Raw genomic sequence first — 10672 nt, forward strand, 5'->3', positions numbered from 1 at the left:
CCTCTTCTGATTGATGGTTGTATGTGCATACATGAGTTGGGTGGCTGATTGGTTGAAGAATGATGGTACAGGTTCAGGGAGAGCATATAATGCATTGTTGGCATTATGGAGGATGTGCAGAAGGAGATCATGGAAGTAGCAGCAATATGTCCCTATCTCTTTCATGGTGGATTATGGTTTTTCAGTGCAGATCTGGTTCATATTCAGGGGGACCATGTTCTTAGGGGGAGCATAACCCTTTTCCCTTGATGTCAAAGGGGGAGAATGAAGCTGAAGTTTGTGAGGTTGCCATCAAGTCCAAAGGGGGAGATTGTTGGCATTATGTTTCTGGTATGGCTATATGTTACAGATGTTGTACTTGATGGCAACTCCCGTGGCAAGGCTCTCAATATGTTGAAAATTAAGAAGTACGCAGGAGATCAGTTCAGAAAGTGCGTACCCGCAGGTACACCGTGAAAGGACCGCGGCCTGATACGCAGATAAGCCGTCCAGGAGGTGCGTACCCCAGTGCACACATTTCAAGGCAAAGAAAAGCACACGTGGGGTTTCTTATGTTTAATTAACCGACGGTATTTGTGTTTCTATGGTTTTGGCTCGTGGTATTGATCCATGATTTTAGGAGGAGCTTGCCTATATAAAGCAAAGGAGATCACTTGGCTAAGTATATTTTGCAATTGAATATCTTAAGATCTGAAATATTGGGTTATGGTCTTAAAAGCTTGATCTATATGAAGTTGAAAGTGAATCTGTGAAGGGTGATCTCTCGAGCGCATGATCAGATCTGGGCATCTGTGCCACTCTGGTGGACTGTCTATTCGGCCCTAATCAGAAGTACGCAGGTGTTTAACACGAGAGCGGCGTGGGTACGCAGAGCAGAAACAGAAGATCTGCGTGGGTACGTAGAGCAGAAACAGAAGATCTGCGTGGGTACGCAGAGCAGAAACAGAAGATCTGCGTGGGTACGCAGAGAAGAAACAGGAGATCTGCGTGGGTACGCAGAGCAGAAACAGGAGACCTGCGTGGGTACGCAGAGCGACGAAGGTTCAGGTGCGTACACACAGTAACTGTACGCGGCGCGATAGTATCTCTGGGCGCGTACCTGCAGCAATAGTACGCGACGTAATAGTGTCTCTGGGTGCGTACCTGCAGTAACAGTAAGCAGCGCGGTTGAAGAAACAGTGCGTGGACACGCAGTGCGGCAGAAGGGTCTCTGCGGGTATACGCAGGGGAGCAGAAGGTGAAGTGCGTACGCACGCAGACCAGAGAAAGAAGAACTGCATATCTGTCTTAAGACATTGTGTTTGGCTGTATTTTTCTGTTGATAAGGTGTTCTGGGTTTTGGTTCTATTATTGTTGATCTGGTTACTACAGTTGACTGGGTAATTTTCTTATACTTGATGATCATTTGATGCTTATGGATCCAGTTTGAAAATTTATGAAAAGTGGTCCTTGTAAGAAAAGAAGTAGGGGGTTGTAGCTCCCTTCCAGGAGAGACTGGAAAACGAGAGAGAGAGTTGTAGCTCTCTGCAGGTTGCAGCCTGCGTACTGGTAAAGGACTGCACCAGTACAAAACCATTGTAAAAGGAGTTTCTAATTTGAAAGAAGATAGAGACATATTGCAGCAGGTGGTTTTCACCCACATTGGGTTTCCACCTTACATCTTGTGTTCTTTGGTGTGACTATCTGTTTTCTTTGTTCATGCTCATTATTTTATGGTACTGACATGCAAAAATAATTCAAAGAACAAATAAGGAAGATTTATTAAAAGAATTAGATAATACTGATTCACCCCCCCTCTCAGTATTATTTCCAACAATTGGTATCAGAGCAGGTCCTTCAGAGAAGCTTGATCGCTTGAAGGTAGATCGTTCATCATGAGCAACTACGAGAGAGAAGCATCAATCAGGCCACCGGTTTTTGATGGGACAAACTTCAATTATTGGAAGGTAAGAGTTACTGCCTATCTTCAATCTCTTGGTACAGAAGTTTGGGACATCGTAGAGACAGGCTACGCTTTTCCTTCAGCTACTCCTACAGATGCAGCCGAGAAAAAGAAGTATGAAACAAATGCGAAAGCAGTCAGTACCCTATTAGGATGTATATCCCAATCGGAATTCATGAAGGTAATGCACTATAAATCCGCAAAAGAGATATGGGACAAAATTGTCACGAGCTATGAAGGAGATGAACAGGTAAAGCGTGCTAAACTTCAAACTCTCAGGATTCAGTATGAGACTCTCAAGATGTATAATGATGAAAGTGTGGCTAACTATTTTCTTCGGGTAGATGAGATTGTTAATTGTATGAAAAATTTGGGTGAAGAAATAAAAGAGGCTATTGTGGTTGAAAAGGTTCTAAGATCATTGTCCCCCAAGTTTGAATCTAAAGTATCTGCAATAGAAGAAAAGGAAAATCTACGAATTCTTACTATGTCTCAGCTACATGGAATTCTAACTGCTTATGAAATGAGAAAGGGAGGTCCATCAAACAGAAGAGAAGCTGCTTTCAAGGCATCAGGCAAAGGAGATTATTATGAAGCAAGCCACGTCCCAGAAGAAGAGGAAGAAGAATCAAATTTTGTCAGAAATCTTCAAAGGGGTTCTGGAAGGTTCAGAGGTAAGTTACCTTTTAAATGCTTTGCTTGTGGAAGAGTAGGTCATTATGCTGCAAAATGTCCTTATAAGGATAAAGGAAAGGAACCTGCTAGATGGAACAAGAAACAGAGTGCAAATAAGAAAAGCTACTACACTCATGAAGATAGTGATGGTCTATCAAACAGTGATGAAGATGAACGAGGTAATGAATATAAATTGTTAATGGCATTTGAAGATGATGATTATATGGATGCTATAGATGTGGATAACCTTTATGAAGAAATTACTAGACTCAAGAGATGTATAGAAGAAAAGAATATGATCATTGATACTCTACAATTTCAAATTGATGAAAAGGAAAAACATCTTGAAAAATTAGAAGGTGAAATTGTTGGTCTTAGAAAAGAGATTGAGAAAACAAAAGCTATTAATCTTAAGTTTGTCAAAGGATCTGAAACTTTGGATGAGATTATCAATGTGCAGCAGTCTCCACTAAACAAGACAGGTTTGGGCTATAATGGAGAAACTTCTCAAGCATCCACCTCAAAAAGTTATCTTGATGCAGCAAGAAGAAATGAGCAAAAGCACAATGAAGACCATCAGGTAAAGCAAGGACGAATTGCAAACAGAAACTATCAGGGGCAATCCATCTTAAGGGTGAACAAAAGCCACAACCAGCCACAGGTAAAATCTTCTCAATTTGGTTCAAGAATAGATGACAATAGAAATTACAATCAATTGGCTGGTAGATTCGATAACCGCAGAAGTTTCTTCAATGGACAATGCTTTTCTTGCCATAACTTTGGTCACAAAGCAGCTCAATGTGTTGCATATAAAACGATCATGACTAGGGAAGCTCAAAAACAAAGAAGTATGACCGGGATTACAAAAAGGACCTATAACAACTTTTCGGCTCTTGAAAATGAAGTTGATTGTTCTATTTGCAATAACTTTGGTCATGAAGACTCTGAATGCAGGAGCAGGTTTCAGCAGAAAAAGGAACAAGCCTCAAGCACCAAAACATGGAGAATAAAGGAACCACAAACAGAAAGATGTGGGATAGCATTTTATGCAGAGGGACAAGAAAATCTATGGTACATTGACAGTGGATGTTCGAAGCATATGACAGGTGATAAAGAAAAACTTGAGTCATATTCTGCTCTAGAAAAGGGAAAGAAAGTCTCTTTTGGAAATGATACTCCTGCAACTATAAAAGGAAAAGGCATTGCTCAGTTAAAAGAAAAGGTCAAGGCTGGAAATGTTCTGTATGTTGATGGATTGAAGCATAATCTTCTAAGTGTCAGCCAGATGTGTGATCAAAGAACCGAGGTTATATTCAGATCAAATGGATGTCTTGTTCGTGATCTTGATACAGGTAAAACAGTGATCAAAGGCAAAAGAACTCCAAATAATCTGTACATATTTGAAGAAGGACAACAACAATGCTATCTGAGCAAGGATGATGAGCACTGGTTATGGCATCGGAGGTTGGGACATCTAAGCTTTTCACAAATAAGGAAAGCATGCAAATATCAGGCAGTTCGCGATCTTCCAGATATCAAAATTCCTGACAACACCATATGCAAATCATGTCAGTTTGGAAAACAAACCAGAACTAACTTTCCAGAGAAAGAAGGATCAGCTAGCATGCCTCTTGAGCTAGTACATACAGATACATGCGGTCCTTTCAGGAAAAGAACACCTCGAGGAGAAGAATACTTGATATTATTCATTGACGATTTCTCCAGGTTTGTCTGGTTAGGACTTATGAAGCACAAAGATGAAGCATTCGAAAAATTCAAATCTTTCAAAGCCTTGGTTGAAAATGAATCAGGTCACAAAATTAAGTGCCTCAGATCCGACAGAGGCGGGGAATTTACTTCAAATGAATTTTTCGATTTCTGTGAAGAACATGGGATAAGAAGAGAATTCTCTACAGCAAGAACTCCTCAGCAAAATGGAGTTGTGGAAAGAATGAACAGAACAGTCCAACAAATGGCTCGTGCTATGCTTGATGAGTCAGGAACTCCCGCAACTTTCTGGGGTGAAGCTGCACATGCTGCGGTTGTTATTCTCAACAAAAAAAATGTCCGGGTGAACAGCACTCAAACTCCTCATGAGCTTTGGAGTGGTAGGACTCCTTCGGTAAAGCACTTCAAAATCTTTGGGAGCAAATGCTATATCAAGAATACTGATGAGCAGCTTGGCAAACTTGAACCTAGAGCAGATGAAGGCATTCTTCTTGGTTACTCTCCACATAGCAAAGCATACAAATGCTATCATAAAAGACTTGGCAGAATTGTTGACAGCATTGATGTAGTGGTTGATGAGAAGGGATACATTCCTAGGCAAGTACATCATGAAGACATCGAAGAAGATGAAGGCTACCCTCAACGACAGAATGACGAAGAAGAAGAACCTCAAGAAGAACCTCAAGTAGAACCAGAGGAGCAAACAAGAATAGAAGAAAAGACTCCATCCAGATATGTTCAGAAGAATCATCCAGAATCTCAGATTATGGGGCAGAAAGAAGCAGGTGTACAAACAAGAAGAACAGTTGCAGAAGCTTCAAGCTATTTGGCATTACTCTCTTCTACTGAACCACAAAATGTGAAAGAGGAATGCAAAGATGAATGTTGGGTGAAAGCAATGGATGAAGAACTTGAGCAAATCGAAAAGAACAACACTTGGGAGCTGGTTCCTAGACCAAAGGATAAGAATGTTATCGGAACAAAATGGGTCTTCAAAAATAAATTGAATGAAAATGGAGAAGTAATTAGAAACAAAGCCAGACTTGTTTGTAAAGGGTATGCGCAGCAAGAAGGAATAGACTTTGAAGAAACCTTTGCTCCTGTTGCAAGACTTGAGGCCATCCGAATGTTCCTTGCTCTCTCAAGTTTTCAAAACTTCAAAGTATTTCAAATGGACGTGAAATCAGCCTTTCTGAATGGAGACTTGGAAGAAGAAGTATACATTGAACAGCCAGATGGGTTCATTCTTGGAAATGATCCAAATCTTGTATGCAGATTGAAAAAGGCTCTCTATGGTCTCAAGCAAGCTCCAAGGGCTTGGTACTACCGTTTGGACAATTATCTTCATCAACAAGGCTTTTCAAAAGGATCAGCAGATAGCGATCTTTATATAAAAGTTGAAAATGACAAATTACTAATACTTGTTGTGTATGTAGATGACATTATTTTTGGCAGCAATGAAGAAGCTATGAGTCAAAGCTTTGCCTTGGTCATGCAGAAAGAATTTGAAATGTCCTTGCTAGGAGAACTGACATATTTCCTTGGTTTGCAAATCCAACAAAAAGAAGGAGGAATCTTCTTATCTCAAACCAAGTATCTCAAACAGATTTTGAAGAAATATGGCATGGAAGATGCAAAACCAGTATGTACACCCATGGTCACAGGATGTAGCCTCAGTACAAACGATGAATCTGCAGCAGTACATCAACCAACCTACAGATCTATGATTGGAAGTTTACTTTATTTGACAGGTACCCGACCGGACATCATGCATGCAGTTGGAATAGTTGGAAGATTTCAGGCAAATCCGAAGGAGACTCATCTTCAGGCAGTGAAGAGAATTTTCAAATATCTTCAAGGGACTCAAAATTATGGCTTATGGTATCCTAGAGATACAGATCTTACACTTCATGCTTATACAGATGCAGATTGGGCCGGAAGCGTGGATGACAGGAAAAGCACAAGTGGTGGTGCGTTCTTTATGGGTTCCAGACTGGTATCTTGGTTCAGCAAGAAACAGAGTTCGATTGCCTTGTCTACAGCTGAAGCGGAATATGTTGCTGCTGCATCTTGTTGCACCCAACTCTTGTGGATGATGCAGACTTTGCAGGATTTTCAAATCACTTGTACACCACCTATCCCCATCTTATGTGATAACACAAGTGCAATCAGCATCTCAAAGAATCTTGTTATGCATTCAAAAACCAAGCACATACCAATCAAGTATCATTTTCCCCGGGAACAAGTGCTTGAACAGAAGGTCAAGTTGGAGTATGTTCCTTCTAAGGAACAAGTTGCAGATATACTCACCAAACCATTGCCCAGGGACACTTTTGAATACCTCAGGCAAAAGCTAGGGGTTGTTGATGCATCATCTTATTGTTGAACCTCTTCTGATTGATGGTTGTATGTGCATACATGAGTTGGGTGGCTGATTGGTTGAAGAATGATGGTACAGGTTCAGGGGGAGCATATAATGCATTGTTGGCATTATGGAGGATGTGCAGAAGGAGATCATGGAAGTAGCTGCAATATGTCTCTATCTCTTTCATGGTGGATTATGGTTTTTCAGTGCAGATCTGGTTCATATTCAGGGGGACCATGTTCTTAGGGGGAGCATAACCCTTTGCCCTTGATGTCAAAGGGGGAGAATGAAGCTGAAGTTTGTGAGGTTGCCATCAAGTCCAAAGGGGGAGATTGTTGGCATTATGTTTCTGGTATGGCTATATGTTACAGATGTTGTACTTGATGGCAACTCCCGTGGCAAGGCTCTCAATATGTTGAAAATTAAGAAGTACGCAGGAGATCAGTTCAGAAAGTGCGTACCCGCAGGTACACCGTGAAAGGACCGCGGCCTGATACGCAGATAAGCTGTCCAGGAGGTGCGTACCCCAGTGCACACATTTCAAGGCAAAGAAAAGCACACGTGGGGTTTCTTATGTTTAATTAGCCGACGGTATTTGTGTTTCTATGGTTTTGGCTCGTGGTATTGATCCATGATTTTAGGAGGAGCTTGCCTATATAAAGCAAAGGAGATCACTTGGCTAAGTATCTTTTGCAATTGAATATCTTAAGATCTGAAATATTGGGTTATGGTCTTAAAATCTTGATCTATATGAAGTTGAAAGTGAATCTGTGAAGGGTGATCTCTCGAGCGCATGATCAGATCTGGGCATCTGAGCATCTGTGCCACTCTGGTGGACTGTCTATTCGACCCTAATCAGAAGTACGCAGGTGTTTAACAGGAGAGCGGCGTGGGTACGCAGAGCAGAAACAGAAGATCTGCGTGGGTACGCAGAGCAGAAACAGAAGATCTGCGTGGGTACGCAGAGAAGAAACAAGAGATCTGCGTGGGTACGCAGAGCAGAAACAAGAGATCTGCGTGGGAGCGACGAAGGTTCAGGTGCGTACGCACAGTAACTGTACGCGGCGCGATAGTATCTCTGGGCGCATACCTGCAGCAATAGTACGCGGCGTAATAGTGTCTCTGGGTGCGTACCTGCAGTAACAGTAAGCAGTGCGGTTGAAGAAACAGTGCGTGGACACGCAGTGCGGCAGAAGGGTCCCTGCGGGTATACGCAGGGGAGCAGAAGGTGAAGTGCGTACGCACGCAGACCAAAGAAAGAAGAACTGCGTATCTGTCTTAAGACATTGTGTTTGGCTGTATTTTTCTGTTGATAAGGTGTTCTGGGTTTTGGTTCTATTATTGTTGATCTAGTTACTACAGTTGACTGGGTGATTTTCTTATACTTGATGATCATTTGATGCTTATGGATCCAGTTTGAAAATTTATGAAAAGTGGTCCTTGTAAGAAAAGAAGTAGGGGGTTGTAGCTCCCTTCCAGGAGAGACTGGAAAACGAGAGAGAGAGTTGTAGCTCTCTGCAGGTTGCAGCCTGCGTACTGGTAAAGGACTGCACCAGTACAAAACCATTGTAAAAGGAGTTTCTAATTTGAAAGAAGATAGAGACATATTGCAGCAGGTGGTTTTCACCCACATTGGGTTTCCACCTTACATCTTGTGTTCTTTGGTGTGACTATCTGTTTTCTTTGTTCATGCTCATTATTTTATGGTACTGACATGCAAAAATAATTCAAAGAAAAAATAAGGAAGATTTTTTAAAAGAATTAGATAATACTGATTCACCCCCCCTCTCAGTATTATTTCCAACAATAACTGACCAATCAGCGCAAAATAGTTAGTGCATGCAAAGAATTTGAGTTCCCCAATTGTTGTGGAGATTCTAAGGCAATGTGACATCAGTTGTAGACTAGTCTTGGGTGTACAGGTGTTGCATTGTAATGTCCCTTCCTAAATTATATTGGAACATGCTTTATTTCTACATTTTGGGGGCCAATTTTAGTGAAAACGGGGCCCATTTGATTTCTGACAGAAGACTTAGGAGTTAGAGGCAATTTAATTTTATATTATTTTGTTTTGTTAATGATATGTGGGGACCACCCACATAAGAAATACGCACTCCCTAAGCCAATGATTTGAAATGCATGAGAGGGAAGAAAAGGCGAGAAGAAAGGCTCCACGAAAGTTATAAAAGGAAGGCATAACGCTTCATTTGGCATTCTTGGCTTATCGAATTTGATTATGTTGCTTGAGTTGTTTAGCCGGGTCACTTGTTGTTTAGCAAGAGTTTTCCAAGCGGAGAGCTCGAATACTCACCCTTTCTTTGAGGGAATTCAAATGCCACCCTAAAGAGGTTCATCCATTATCATTCGGGGAAGATTTGTAGAGAGATTTCTAGCATTTGTATTCAATTCACCACAGCGGTATGTATTTCTGGAGGAAGGAGTAGTGGATCTAGTGTGGCCATTGCAACATTCTTTCGGACGGCTATTTTTGGGAGAAATTAGGAGAAGAAGGCTCAATAGGTTTGTTGTCTATTGGTTGAGTTTGAGGGATAGAAGTGGCAGCAATATTCAGGAATGATTTTGCAGACTTTGTGGCCAGTGTAGAAGAGAGAAGTTAGGCATATGTGGAAGATAGAGTTTCAAACATTGGGGCTATTGCTTGTCAGGAGAAATAAGGGAAGTATTGGTGGAGTTGATTGCTACATTTTAGAAGGAGAGGATTTTGCTGGTGTATTGGCAAGCACTGTGCTTCAACAGATTCGTAGGGCGTAGAGCCTTTTGGGGGTCGATTTTGGAAGGTCAAAACCAGGCCAAACCATTTCTCGGTTTTTCTAAGTTTTTGACGAGGACCCCAGATATAAATTTTCATAATTTTTTGAGCACCGAAGGTGGGGTTTTCAGCCTTATCTTTGCAGTAGACAATGTTGAATTACTAGGGATTGCACAGTGCCTTTTTGGGGGGTCCATTTTGGAAGGTCAAAACTAGGCCAAACCATTTCTGGGTTTTTCTGGGTTTTTGACAAGGACCTTCGAAATAAATTTCCATAATTTTTTGAGCACCGTAGGTGGGGTTTTCAACCATATATTTGCATAAGATAGTGCATATTTACTAGGGAAGCGCAGAGCAACAGTTGGACAATTTCTCAGTTATCATTACTTCACCTCGGCATTGCTCCGCTTACCAAAAAAGGAAATCCCAGGTGTATTCCTTCCATATATTTGTACTCTTGCACCAATTATAATAAAATGGCTCAGCTACTTCCATATTTCTGATTGTTCTAGGTGTTTACTAAATTGTTTTTAAAAAAAATGTGTTGTAAATTTTCTGTTTGCTTGCATATCATTGTTTTTCCTATTTTGGAACATTACAGTGGTATCTGAGCCATAATATTGACTCAACCTGTGGGAAACCCTTCGTTCTATGACAAGACCAAAATAAAAATCTAAGAAATCATGGGATCCAAAGAAAGATTAGAATCAAACAACATGGCAGTAACCTTGAATGAGGTGATTAGGATGCAACAAATGATGATTGACGTGGAGGAAAAGTTGACTCATTCCGCAATTGGGAATCAAGACCATTCTCAATTATACAACAAATCCACTATTATAGGTAATGCATCAAGATGACGAGACATGATTGCAATTGATGTGGAGTTATTGGAAGCAAATTGGACAACATACCAATCGTTGGGTCATGAAATTAAGACGTCCCTCTCCTTTTGGGAGTTCTGAGAACTAAGAGGCATGCACAAACCAATGGGGATTCAGTAGAATTATGTTAGGATGATGGAGAGGTTAAGGAAGAAGAATAGAGAGTAGTTCAAGGGGCTATGGTTGGCAAGGAGACAATTAAGCATACACTCGTTGATGAGATATCATTCGTTGTTGAGGTATCCAAGGTTGTGACCAAGTTCTTAGGTGATAGTAGCGCACCACAGGTTGATGAGGTGTCAGGAGAC

This window comes from Pinus tabuliformis, chromosome 5_1, assembly GCF_031772625.1.
Source record: "Pinus tabuliformis cultivar Carrire ecotype Pingquan chromosome 5_1, CPIR1, whole genome shotgun sequence".
Lineage (NCBI taxonomy): Eukaryota > Viridiplantae > Streptophyta > Pinopsida > Pinales > Pinaceae > Pinus > Pinus tabuliformis.